A 14193-nucleotide genomic window follows, 5' to 3' on the forward strand; every position below is an offset into this window, starting at 1 on the left:
AGCTGTAAGACATGAAATAGAATTCCTGACATCATGTGTCACATGTACATGACATTATTTGCATACTAATGGAGACCAGTTTAGAGACTTTTCTCTCCGTGTTTTGGCAGCATTGGAGTAAAGGAAAAATTTATTATTTTGAATCCATAAAAATATATTTCTGATCTGCAAAATTTTACTTGAGGGCTTGAGTTTGTTTGTTTGTTTGTTTTCTGAAATCAGAAATGGAATCTCCACTGTTCTGTTTGTGTCTAGTGTAAATGCTGTTGTAAAAGCTTGATATAACTGTTGAGGATGTACTTAATTAATTAGAATGGCTTTTGATAAAGAAAGAAGAAGAAGCAGTAGGATATTAGAGCAGTCATCTTCAAAGAGTGAATGATATGTATTTTTTCTCTGCTGTCATTTTGCCATGGGCATTTCTCCCTAGTAAATATTGGTATTTTTAAACTATTTTAGTAAATACAATTGCATTTGTGGTTAAAATCTGTGTGTCACTGTGGCTAAAAACAGTCCTCTTGGTTCAGTATTTGAGAAATTTGAGAAGTAGTTTAAATTTATAAGCTTACTTATAAGCACAAACAGGTGTAAATTTATGTTTCTTCTTGGTTAATGATGTTATTCTGAATATAGCAAGTACAAAAAACGGTATAAATGTCTTAAATAGAAAACTGTGCTCCTTATTCTCATACACAGCAACATAAAAACTTCCCATTTACTTTGAAAGTCTGTGAGGAGATAGTCTGCAACTATTTTCTGTCTAAATCTTACAGATTAGATTCTGATCTCCATTACGGCACTGTTGATCTAAAAGTGCTTGAGTGATCTTTATGCAGAATTTCATTTCAAGAGGACTATGTTTATGACTGTGAAATACAGTAGAATATTGAGTAATAATAAAGTTAGATAAAGAGTTTCTGACACAACTTGTGGCATTTCATTTTAATTTTTGTTGTATTTCAGAGAACAGCAGTTATGTATTAAATATTCAAATACACACTTGAATTACCAGTGTATAAATGAAGCTCTAAATGCATCAATGTGGTGCATGACAAACAGCCTCCACCATTTAAGTGCAGTCATGCTGTTTGAAATAGTGATGTCACCCATGTGCGTGCAGTTGTTCTTTATTGTTGTCTTCTATTACGAGAGTTCCTCCATTAAAACATGTGCCTTATCAATAGCTTTGCTTGTGCTATAGGCAAAAGTACTGCAGTTTATTGTTAGATTGAATAGTTATCTTTTGATAAATTCTAAGCAACACTTCCTGGAATTTTAAAAAACTTTAAATGTTTGTTTTAAAACACTGCTTTGCACTGGGAGCAGTGCTCCAAGCCGAGTGTGACAAAGCTGTTAGTCAGAATGCTTGCTCTCTGCTCTTTGTGATTCCAAGTGGTTTTGGCAGAGGTTTCTTGTGAAAATCCCAGCATGACTGAGATGATACATGAAACACTTTGAGAGTATTTCAGAATTGTTAAGTTCAAAATGTAGTTCTTTCTGAGGCTTTTCATAGCACCGAGGAAGTATTTTCCATCTGTTCACACTAGGACATGAATGGCATGAATATATATATATATATATATATCTTCACAATAATAACTTTTACAGATGGCAAAGAAAGAGTAAACTGTGATTTTTTTTTTAGTCTTGCCACTGTTATATGTTGTTAAAATAAATATTTAAAAACTACTTGTATTCTGAAGAGCTGTGCTCCAAGTGCCTTCTGTCACACATATATTTCAAGCTCCTGAGTTGACAAAATACTGATTGATCTTGTCTCAGAGGTTCTTACATTTTTTCAGAAAGTTGCTCCTCTTTTTGTATAATTTTGCCTTCAAGTGAATAACAAGACTTTGGGGGAGAAGGAAAATCGTTATTAAAAATACACACAGACTTGATCAAAATAACTTTGATGGCTAGAATGATGAGTACAGCCATTCTCTTCCTTTGACAGATTTTTTTTTTGTCTGAGATTTGAGGGCACCAATATTGATTTAGAAAGCTCCATCACTCAATTTTAAATGAATTGGAAACTTTTCCATTTTCTCACCTATCAGCCTCCATAAGAAAGGAGATGCTCTTGAAGGGAAAAGTGCTATTCTTACTTTGGATATCTCAATGATGTGGGGCTTAACTAAATAGCCCCTGTTTATGTGACTAGGAAAGATCGAATATTTTTATTTAGGGTTGGAGTTTTGACTCTAGCAGCTGGATACAAGTCTGGATCCTAGGCTAGACTGTGGGACTTGGACCCCCTCGAGGGCATTCTTTCCATCAGGTACCCTCTGCTTTTCTTCTCCCTGATGGAAGTGACAACAGTAGGAGCCTGTTCCCTGCTCTCCCTTTCCTGCAAGTAGCTGCACTCCAGAGAAAAAACAGAAAGCTGCATGTGACTGTGCAGCAGCCTGGATCCTTTTGGACCACAGAAAGTTTCCCTGAAATGCACAGGGAGATGATACTTTCAATTTATGATTTTCAAAATTACTCTTATGAGCTAAAAATGGATTTGGTTTGGTAGCAGAACTGTAAATAGGAAATGCAGAGGAGCAGGAGCTGAGGGACAGTTGTGTCTCTCAAACATGCTCAGTTCCTGTCTTTTAGTGAGAAGAGGAACAACTCCAGACTTTTAAGGACGTTTAGCAGATGAGAATTAAAATACAACTCATTGCATTTCTTTCTAATAGAGAGTGCACAAAACCTGCAAAAGAGAAGGGAGTCTTGGTTGCTGAAGGTCAGTTCGTGTTTCAAAGGCTGACCTCCTTTGAAAAGGGTCTCTCTGCCCAGTGTTCCCATAGGAAGGGACCCAGGGGCTGGATTCATGCTGGCTTGCGGTCAGGGAAGTGCTGAGCTTCCGTTCGAATCGCTATTCCCTGAAAGAAAAGGCATTTCTGTGCAGCCTGAGATGTCTTTGACTAAGATCTGGATACTTTCTGAAGCAGGGTCTTCATTTGGCTCATATAATGTACTTGGAAACCTCAAAGGCTGTAAACTTTGCAAAATCCAGATTCGTCCTTGCTGTATTTTTTTATCTTAACTTGGTATGGTTTATTTGGCACTGCACAGAGCCTTACAGGAATTATTAGCAAAATATGGGCTGCATTGGTCTGGGAGAGAAAACAGTATTTTTTTCACAAATCTCTAGGTATCGTAAAGGGAAAAGCATAGGATGGCAGTAAGTAGACTCAGGGAATATAATCTGTGTATCTAAGCTTTATTCCTAAACTTTCATATACCAAATTTACTACCAAGTCTTCCAAAGATAACAATATTCACCATGACAAAGCCCTTTGAGATTTTTAGGTAAAATGTTTATATAGCAGGAAGATATTATGGTAATGGCCTTTAAATTTAATTATTTCTCTAACAGTGATTAAAGGAAATGTTTTTAGCTTTAGAGAGGAGCTGACCCCTGTAGTCAGTAATGTTTGCACTTCCTTGCAAAGTGTGTTGCTTATACAAAGAATAAGAAATCATGTCTGGATCTCAGGGAAAAGGATGGCAGGATGTGGAAGAGCACAAGGATGCTGCAAAAAGAATCCTGACCAGCCATTTCTCATGGAAAATACTGAGGTGGAAGACAGAAACAGGGAACAATTGAGGAGAATGTTTTAGATATTAGATCTGCTAATGTGTCTTGCCCAACTAAGAAGAGTGTGGCTATCCCATCTCTCCCCCCACCCCTAGGGCCAGCCTTCAATTTTTTTGTGTCCTTTGCCTCCTGGTCTCTTCCATGACAGTTTTTATACCATTTGCCAGCATTTTTTTCTGGCTGGAGGTTCAAAAGAGTTTTCTCAAAAAAAAAAAAAAAAAACAGAAAAAAAAATACTTCTGAGAATGTTGTCTTGTTTGTAGACCTTTGAATCCATCTAAGATTTTCAAGTGCCCTGTGGGGAGCTAAGCTGTCCCTGTCAAGAGCAGAGCTCAGGGGAAGGCAAGTGCATGACTTATTATCTCTTTTTAAGTTTTGCAATGATGTGAGGATAGCAATGACATCTTCAGCACTTAAGAAAGCAGCTCTCTTTCAGTGTCCAAATGTTATGTCTGTCTGATGTTTTTGTCCCTGAACAACTTTTGGTATTGGATCTCTTCCCTGCTTGGTGGTATCAGAAACGCTATTAACTTCTCCCAGTGTTGTTGCTAAAAATTGTGAACTGCTGTTTGAACATCAGCCTCCTTGTGCTTGGTTTTGTGCAATGCAATAAAAACTTGTTTGTGAGAACTTTCCAAGTATTTTTGTAGCTTTCAAGTAAGTAAAGAACAATTAAACCAGGAAAATGCCATGCTAATTGTACCTCATTTGCCATTATTGGTGTCCTCCAATACTTGTCTCTCATGAAGAGTTAGGTGAATCCTTTAATATTACACAGAGAATAATACAGTGCAAGAGAAAATGCAGTGGATGCAGCTCCTGTGTTTGAAAGTATTTGAATGTGAAGATTCAAAAATGCCCATGGCACTTACAACAGTGTTAAAACTAGGCTTTCAAGAGGTAAAGGTGCCTCCCTTAAGGCTCTAGCATATAACTACTACCGTAAGAATAAAGAAAAAAAAGCTTAGGGGTCTTAGCATGATTTCTAGTTATTCCTAATTTGGAGGAATTAATTGCGTTATATGAGCCTATCCTGATCACAGAATTTTTTTATCACAATCTGAGGTAAATGTGTCTTCAACACCTTATCAACCAGAGTTTCTCTACAAAATACAGAAAGCCTTGATCCATATTCGAGTTCTTTTCTTGAATCTCCCTACTGTGATGAAAGTGTCATTTCATCTTGTATTAATTTTGTCTAGATATGTATATATTATGAACATTATTATGCTATAGCTTCTGGGGCAGGTTTTCTCATATATTTTTCAGAATTTTAAACTGTTAAAGTAATACCTAAAACTTCCACATCACTTCAAAAAGACTTATTTGTTTGTGAGAAGAAGGTAGTGTTGTGCAAACTTTGCCCTGTCTGTAACTGCCTATGAAAGTCAAAGACAGAAGCAAATTTTTAGTAGTTCCTTAAGAAGCAAACTTTGTCCCCACCCTTCATGGGAAGGGAAGCAGGAGCTGTGAAACCCCTGTGCTTGCTTTTCTTGGCATTGCTGACCTCCAGCTGTATGGTCGTGTGTGCCCCCCGTGCTATGGCTCGGGAGCTAGGGTGAGTACTGGGAGAGGCCACTACCCGCTTCTACTGCTTGGTGTTGGGGAAAACCAGCTGGCAGGAGCTAACTTGGGTTCAGGGACTGCAGGAGAGGATGCAGACCTTGCAGTGGTGGTGGCAGCTCTGGGGAGAGCCCAAGAATCCCTCCAAGCCTGGCAGGCAGCACCCGCCTGTTGAGCGAGTGTGTGTGAGGGCAGCAACTGCACAACAGGGCTCATTAACAATGTGTAGTCATTAACAATCAATTTTAGTGCTTGTATCTTAACTGCCATTGATGATGCAGTGTATTTTTGTGGCAGGAACTGCTAGGTTAAAAAGTTATTTCAATGCCTTCTGTATTTGGACCACATTACAATTAAACCATTGTACTTCTATAGCCATAGTGCTGTACCACAGCTGATGGATTTAAGTTAGACCATTAACTTAATAAAATGCTTTCTGAGGAGACAATAAGACTTGATTTCACTGTTCTATAAAATCAAACTTGTACTACAGAAAAGAGTACATGATTTTTACTGCTTATTTACATGGAGCTTCAGTGGAGTTCAGTAGAAGTTTTGACGATTAATTCAGAGTAAGGCTCTACTCAAATAATATTCACATGACAGCACACTTTTTCATTGTGCAGTTAACTGCTTTCACTGATTCATTTCATATTTAATTATTAAATAATTTTCTAGAACTCTAACGATTTTAACGACAGATGTTAAGTTCATGTTTATGGATGTATAGATGGCTAAATTCATTCACAACTAAACTCTCTGCCATAAAAACTTGATTTTAAATATAGGCAATTTGTCCCCAGGGGAAAGGAAAATAAAACCCACTGATCTAAAACAAAACCTTAATAATGCCTGTCTGTCCCCCTAACTTATAATTACAATTTGGTATCTAAAGAATTTAATGATACCTGGTATTTTTACCTCCACAGCCATGGACAAATCTCTCAAATTTGGATGTCCAAAATGTGAATGAATTTTCAAAGCCTGAGAGTGGTTTAAGAGCATGATCTACAATAGGATCAGTGGAGACTGGCATTCTTTAGTCACTTTTGTGGTTCTCACAAGAATATCCTGAATGTATAGTTTCACATCAAAGTCAGTACGCTTCCTGAAATGCTGAGCAGAGCAACTGACTTTTGGAGAGCTATACATAAATGTATTCTGGCACTACGTGGCAACTGACACAATTGAGTGCTAATTTAGATGCCTAAATTTAAATCAAGATTAACTTAAAAATTCCACAATTATTTAACTCAAATAAAATACTAAAGCTGCTTCTGGTTAGCTCATCTAATCTGTGTCATTCTAAAAGACTGACGTGTGGGCTGAGCCAGTTGTTGTTGTGCAGAAGCAAGATCTAACAGATCACTTGCCTATTTAAGACATAATCAGGACACAACTCCCTATTTTATTTTAAAATCCAAAGCTTGCCTTCTGAATCTGACATGATTTTGTATGAAAGAAACATAGCAGAAAAAATTAAAAATAAATATAACAATGTTATATTTGAAGCCATAATTTTCTCTTCATGTTAACCTGCTACATGTTCCCCAAGGTCGGGAATGCCCAACATCTCTGCTGAGCAGGAGATGACAAATGTGACCAGGAGCTGTGAGGAATAATACTTGCTCACTAGAGACACACTTCTGTATTCTCTCCAGGGTGGCTGGTTGTGTTGGGTGAATGCAGGTGTGAGGGTGTACCTAATTGTAAATGTAATGTATTTAAGAAAACAAAGGTTCAAATCAGAAGTTTCTAAACCAGGTTGGTAAAAGGCAAAGTTTCCCTTGAGCTGTGTGTTGTCTGTTGTGTTTTGTTCTATCTGCCTCTCTAAGCTGCTTCACTTTGATAGAGTTGTATTGCCAGCACACGAGACAGCGAGCTTTCCCAGGCAGTTGTTTTCCCTGCACCAATAGCTGCAGGAACATTGCGAGGATCCTTTGGCAAAACGGCATAGGAGGGTTGTGCTGTGAAGCCACCTTGAAGCAGTAAGTGAGGAGCAAGTGAGCAAGGGGCCAGGATTTGTTTCACAGTCATTCTTTTTTGTTGGGAAGCTTCTTGGAGCTGTACCAGTATGCTGCCCATCTAGATGAAAGGTAAGCAGGGCTGGTCAATATTGTGGTTACATCTGCCCGTCACTGGCCTGGTACCAATGGGACAGATTCTGCTGAGCTGTGAAAGCACAGGGCTGCTGTCAGCACGAGGCTGTTGTCAGCACGAGGCTGTTGTCAGCACAAGGCTGGGAACTGAACAAACTCTTTTCTGCAAGCGATAATTATACCACGGTTCAGTAAAGGAGCACTTGCAAAGCCCAGCAGAGTGAAGCACAAAATAACCTTGCTGATCAAGCAGCCATACCCGTTGGGATCTATTAACTTTTCATCTTGGCAGAGACTACATAGGTGTGTTCAAAACCTATTGGTTTGTTGTTTATTTCAGGAAAAATTAACTTAGGATAGGGGAAGTTGCTTCTCAAATCTCAGGCTAGACATTTTGCAGGAAGTACTTATTGTTTTCCTCAGTTTCACATTTCAAAGCCTTGCTTCTTCAGAGTGTGTTCAATCCAGCTGTTTGCCTTTACAGAAGTGGGATCCCCCTCTTCAACTCCCTGCAATGGCTGCATGTGTTACAAAGTCTTTAGGGGATGAAGTGATATATTGCAGTGCAAAATAATTTCCCACTTTTTTTTGGTATTTAATGAATTGTGACTTTGAAATCAAGAGTAATTCTGTTCAATTAAAATAAGTCCACCCAAACTCAGGTAAAACTTAGAGATTTATTAAGTCTAAATAGCTTCACAAGCTGTGTTAGAGGCACTTTCATCTGCCTGAAGGATCCAGTCCCTCAGTCATTGCATAGGAATACACCCTCACTGTCCTAAGATAAAGTTCTTCACCATGTATCTTGGATCAATTTTAATCCAGTGTGTGTTATTGATTTTGTCATACTGCTCTGAACTTCCTTGTTAAGTCACAGGCTTAAGCAATAGCTGAAAGTTTAGGATGGGGGAGGGGAGAACAAAGCATGGGACAAGACTTGTCAGATTTCTCAGCCTGTTCTGGAAAAGGAAGTGCAGGACATTTTGCAAGATAATCAGGCCTTCAAAAATTTCAATGTATTTTACAACAGATTTCAGAGACTGTTTAAGAGAAGCAGTGAGTCAAACACAATTCTACAGCAAACCAGCAACAGATTTTACTACATATGCTCTCAGTTGTACTGATTTGAAAATGGCCAAATAAACAGGAAAATTTGGGTTTTTATGATTATTATATCAACTGATCACAACAGTGCTTTAAGTCGAAATTCAGAATCTCTACCACATAATTTGTGGATTCAAAATGTGGAAATACTTTTGATATCACTTCGCACTTTTTCTTTTCATATCTTCCATTCTGTTGACAACATAACTTCCATTTCTCTTCACAAATTTCATAAATGTAATCAATATATCTGAGAAACATGAAACATCCTTTTATAATTTCTGCTGTTTTTTGCAGAACTGCAATTGCTTTAGCAGCATCATAAACAGTGTGCAAATGTAAATGCAAGGTGTCAGTGGACTATATTGACAGCATTCAACATGAGATATGTTTCACACTGGGGGAAAAAAAGGACAGAATGCAGAAATAACATGAGAATAATTTACAAACATGAATGAGATGGCAGACTTAAAAGATGAAGACTAGGAATGATGTAGTGAATGAAATAAAAACCAAAGATATTTATAAAGTTTAAAAACATCTGTAGTCCAGATGTTTACTTACGCAAAATTTAACCTGTGAATCAAGTACATGTTGCCTCCCTGTTCTAAAGTGGATCTTGTAATAAAAGAAGTCAATCTTCTTTTTCATCTCAACATTCCTAAATCTTTAGTCTCTGAGCTTGACATCTATTTTAGAAAAAGGACTAAAAATAAGAAAGTGAAGTATAATGACTTTGAGCAATAATGGCATGACTCAGACTACTTTTTTTTAGAGTCCACTGTTAACTCAAACTAAGGATGGACTCTGTTCAGTTTTAGTTTCTAATACTAGGCTTTCTGGCAGAAATTTGGTAAAGACAGCTCAGATCTTTGTTGTATAAATTATGATGCCATAGAAACTTTAATTAAAGAGGTTCAGATACTCAGCTACTAAATCTCAGTATTCAATGAAATGAGTTATGGCAAGTCATGACCTCAGACAATGTAACCAGCATTCAAAAGGGTCATTTGCCTTACTCATATGAGATAACTCTAGAACCATGTAATTGACAGCATCTGTAGCTCAACAGCATTAATATATTGAATGATGAAAAAACAAAAACTTTCCATTGCAGTGTGAAAAATTTTCAAGTTCTGTTTCCAGAAATGTTGCAGGACCTTGGGGGTAACATAATTCCTGCTGCTATCTGGCTGCTTAAGACCCCATCAAGCAGTAATGTCTTGAGGTGGGTGAAGCTGGTACACAGTGAGAGTTTCCTGTTCTCTTTAGGGGTCTGCAGGCAACTGAGCTTGACTCTGCCACACGCCTGTCTAATGTCTCTGGGGTGCTTTCTGCTCCCCTCAGAGTGGATCATCTGGTTGGTGCACCCATGAGCTGTTTAACAGCTGGAAAGAGTTACCTTTTCTGAAAATAAGTCCTAAGAAAAGACAGAACCAAAATACTGTCTTTCTCTTCCCAGGAGTAAATAATTTTGAGAGACCCTGGGGTCCCAGAGGAAAAGGGAGGGTATGAGCTACCTTTGCCTACAGATTTTGATCAGGTTTGCAGCTTCTCTTGCTTTATAGTGAAATCTTTGAAAAAAGATGTCCAACCAGTTATAAACACCAATAAGAATTTAGCTTATCTTTATAGTTACTAACATGATAGCACATTAAAATACCTCTACTTTTTAACCAAACTGAATTAATCAAAATTATCTTTTTCTTTGATGCACATGAATCCTGTTCATTCTGCAAAATGCTCAAAGGGTTAAATTAAAGATGAAATGGAACACAGAAAGATGCAGGAGAATGTCCCCCTCCTTCAAATCATATTTAAATGATAAAAAGCCTTTCTAGAGGGTTAAAGTCAAAGTATAGATTTCCTGTTATATTTAATAATGTAACTTCTTCATACATAATGATAAAACTTTATCCTTGTAAATTCCATTTCTGGAATTACCATAATCAATTATGTCAGAAAAAAATGGAAACAATTTATTTTCTGTTTGTTTGAGTCTTGTTTAAGCTGACTGGTTTTTATGCACAAACATTTTTCTATCAGTATTTTTCAAAGGACTTTATGTTTAAAGATCTTTCAAGTTAATTCCATTGGTTCATTATTTTTCTCCACATTGCTATTTCTGATTCATACCATTTCAATTACATTTTAAGCTATGCTACATTTTTATGTCAGCAGACTGTGCCTGAAACTGCCAAAAAAACCTATGTGTCACTGAGGGCAGTCATGATTTTATATCTGTAAAATGTCAACAAATTTATTGGATGAAATTCAATAAGATACCTTCAAGTATATACATGTTTAGCAGCTACTGAAAGTCACCATTTTTGTTTTGCTCATTTTTGTCAAACAGGACAAGGAAAAGCATGAAGGAAATGAAAAATATAACATAAATATTATTTTTCAAGATTTTGATCTTTACTTAATATGCCTACAAATGTGCACAATTTGTGCAAGTGAGGAATATTCATAACTGAATGTTATGGAGCATTAAAGTAAAATGAGTTCAGAGAACTCTTATTTAGAAATTCCTATTTTCCCACTACTAACTGTCAGTTAGAATAAAAAAAAATAAATGAAATATTTCAATGCTCTAAATGTCTGTCTGTCTTTCCCCTGTGCTCAGGAACAGAACTCTCATTTGGAAGGGAGGATGGTGAGGGGAAAGGAGTAGCAGATGTCTTGAAGTTAGACACTGCCTGATCAGCTGTAAGACAACTACATCCATTTATGTACACAAATTCAGAATTCCCTCATCTAAAAATGAACGTCACACTTTGCAGGGAAAGTAGAACTTCTAGAGACAGCTTTTTTTCATAAACAGCAGCTTATCCACTCTTTTTTTTTTTTTCCTAGAAGATAGGAAGCCACATTTAAGTAGGAATCCTTGTGTTCTTTGTGTGTTTATCATACCTCTAAGATACATTTAGAAACAGCAAACTTGTTGATACACTTGTTCTGGGAGTGTAGAACTTCGCATAAAATTTTGATTTTAAACTAGCCCATAATGGACAGTATTAGTTTTTTTTAGACTCATCCTTATTGAGTATTAATTTTTCAACATTCCTACATTGAAAGATGCATGTCTACAAATGTCCATTAGTTTTGAAAAATTGTCTATGTTAACCATTATCCACAAAGCCCTACTGTGCAAAGCTGCATAAGGTTGTGTGGATTGTAGAGGTCAGCCCTGGTAACTGAGTAACTGGTGTTCCAGGTGGAGCCTGAGGTGGGATGCAAGTGTTGTGGTGTCTGTCTGACCTCTTCCTACATCTGTCTCATTTTCATGAACAAAACAGTTTACACACAATTGTTTTTATCTGTTAGAAAATTTGAACAGGTTGTGCCAACCTGCATAATGGATGGCTATTATAATGCCTGTTTTGTTTTGTTTTGTTTTTTTTTTTAATTAACAAAAGAGCTCTGAATATTCTTAAAAAGTTGACATTATTTCATTAGCTGTTTCCAGTCTATGACTAAGCCTACTTAGAATACTGAAAAGAATACCATGTTCTCTGCTGGATATCTCCATGAATGTTTCTAAAACATGACTTCCCCCAAGCACAGAGGACCATATAGCAAGGCAATTAAGAGGCATGGAATGTGTATTCCCAGATTGTTTCTGTTCTCTTGTTAGTTCAGGTTTGTATTGAATATTACAGCTTTCATAAATGTGTAATGCACATGTAACGCAATAACAATCAAGCACTCCAGAAGACAGAAATGGGTGTTAAATTTCACAACCCTTTTGATTTCCTCAGTTTTAACAAAGAGTTTTATATATTGGATTTTTACCAGCATTACAGAAACAAATTTCAGAATTTAGTGCAAAATCAGAATTTCACTATAGAAGCCCCAAATATTCCAGCATATTCAAAAAACAGGAAATCTGACACGTTGTATTACCACCATATGGTGGTTACAATTATTGGCTAATTATGCCTCCTGAACAACCTCATGATGTGGGATGTGATGTGGGACAAAGCCTGAAATTCCCTTCCAAGTTTTCAGTAGAAATCAACTGCTTAGCATCCCTACAGCACCCTACCCAGAGCAACACACTCATGGCACATCAGTGGGGGATAGAGCAAACATGCAGAGGGAGTTTAGTGATGCTGAACATTTGTTAGCTATTCCTGGCTCTTCCTGACTGGGGCTCAAGGATCCTAGAAAACATAACTGTGGTAATGATAATTCAGCAGGAACAATTTGACAGAACAAGACCTAGAACATTTTTTATACACGGACATAAACCAAATGGAAAAGTGTCTTATTAAGGACATTATTTATTCTCATGCCTCCTTGTCTATTGTCTTGCTGCTATTGCTCCTATGAAGGGCAGACTTGCTCCTGAATTATTGACACTGTGACTAAGATTAGGCTTTTACAATACATAGATTCATACACACATACATACATACACACATATATATGTGTGTGTATGTATGTATGTGTGTATGTATGTATATATCTATGAATGTGTGGTGTGCACACGCACATAGAACTAGGCTTTAATCTTAACTGTATCTGAACCAGATGTGTAGGAACTCCTAGCTATTTTAGTTGTAAAACTTGTGAATGTTTATTATCTGTCAATTCACTAAGCATTTTTGCATACTAATGGCAGCATTAGTGAAATATTAGGAGCATTTGAGAGACTTACTGGGACCACAAGCTGTGGTGCTGGTTGCTGAGCTTATCTGGGCCTTGTACTGACCACTGCTACAAGAACTGGGAGCAGGGCCATGTCTTCCTGGGGTAGATTCATAACCTATATTTTTTCCTGCAGTAGGCTGCAAAACACATGAATTTGAACACAAGAGGCAGCTGTGCCCCGCACAGAGGTTAAGGGTCAAGGTGAGGCTATAATTTACTTGTGGAATTTATCATGTGGTGGTGCTGCTTGTATAAACAAAGCTTTTAAATTTAAGTTTTAGGGTAAAAAAGGGTAAAAACCCCATTTCCCTAATAAGTGAAGCCAACTTAGAGAGACTTGAAACATTTTTTTGGGAAAAAAATTACAGAAAGGTATTTTGTGGACATGCTCCACCATTTCATGACAGACTTGTTCTGAGCTACTAGAACTATTTACACTTATTTGTTAGGCCAAGTCCCAGTAGTTTCTTACACAGCACTCATATAGGTACAAAAGCAAAAGGGAATAAAGAGCCCAAAATAAAAAGCCCAAATACATTTTGTGTGTGTGTTGAAGACACAGACTTTGAAAACTATGAAAAGTGTATCTTGTCGTCAGGTGTAACCGGGCTTGGCCTCCTGTGGCTCCACTGCAGCTGTGTTAGATGACACAACCTAAAGACTCATGTATAAATTTTTTTTCTTTCACAGTTTTGAAAACAAAGCCACTGATAAACTCTTTCTTTTAAATCAAAGAATGCATGTAAAAATGTGTTCTCTATATTCATCAGGCATACTGTTGAATTTGATAGACCTATCATTTGTACGCTACATATATTGTTGCTTTAATGCATTCCCTCACTACTTTGATAAAAGCCTTAAGATGTTGCCACTAGTCCTTTGATGTTTCTTTCTGATGTTACAGTACCTTTTTTTTCCCTTCTCTTCCAAAAAATCTGTTTTGCATAAACATGAACAGAGAAGACATTTCTAGTTAAGGATAGAAACATCATGTTCTATCAATAAAAGGACAAAATGACAAGCTTTATCTAGAGTTTTATATACTCTTTTGAAGCCCTTATAGATGAAAATATTTTCAGTATTTTAGAGAAAATATGATAATGTTTCATTAGTTAAAAAAGAAAAAAAATGTCTTGGCTGCCGTGAATTTTCTTGCGACATAATCATTAATTTTCTAAT

At 36.9% G+C, this 14193-nt stretch overlaps 1 protein-coding gene and 1 long non-coding RNA gene across 4 annotated transcripts in view; one reads left to right on the top strand and one right to left on the bottom strand.

Annotated features, from left to right (window-relative positions):
- The window catches only part of LOC135301852 (uncharacterized), a 52113-nt gene that overhangs the window by 29700 nt on the left and 8220 nt on the right, over positions 1-14193 (bottom strand). The gene's annotated exons all lie outside the window — the stretch shown is intronic.
- TFEC (transcription factor EC) overlaps positions 1-14193 on the top strand; it is an 89670-nt gene that overhangs the window by 18974 nt on the left and 56503 nt on the right. Inside the window, exon 1 of one of the 3 annotated variants that reach the window (XM_064422339.1) lies at positions 13081-13215. The exons of the other annotated variants lie outside the window; for them this stretch is intronic. The gene's annotated coding sequence lies outside the window, so the exon portion shown is untranslated. Of the gene's footprint in view, positions 1-13080; positions 13216-14193 lie in introns of those variants that run through there. 3 annotated transcript variants of the gene reach the window in all.

Source organism: Passer domesticus, chromosome 5 (assembly GCF_036417665.1).
Source record: "Passer domesticus isolate bPasDom1 chromosome 5, bPasDom1.hap1, whole genome shotgun sequence".
Lineage (NCBI taxonomy): Eukaryota > Metazoa > Chordata > Aves > Passeriformes > Passeridae > Passer > Passer domesticus.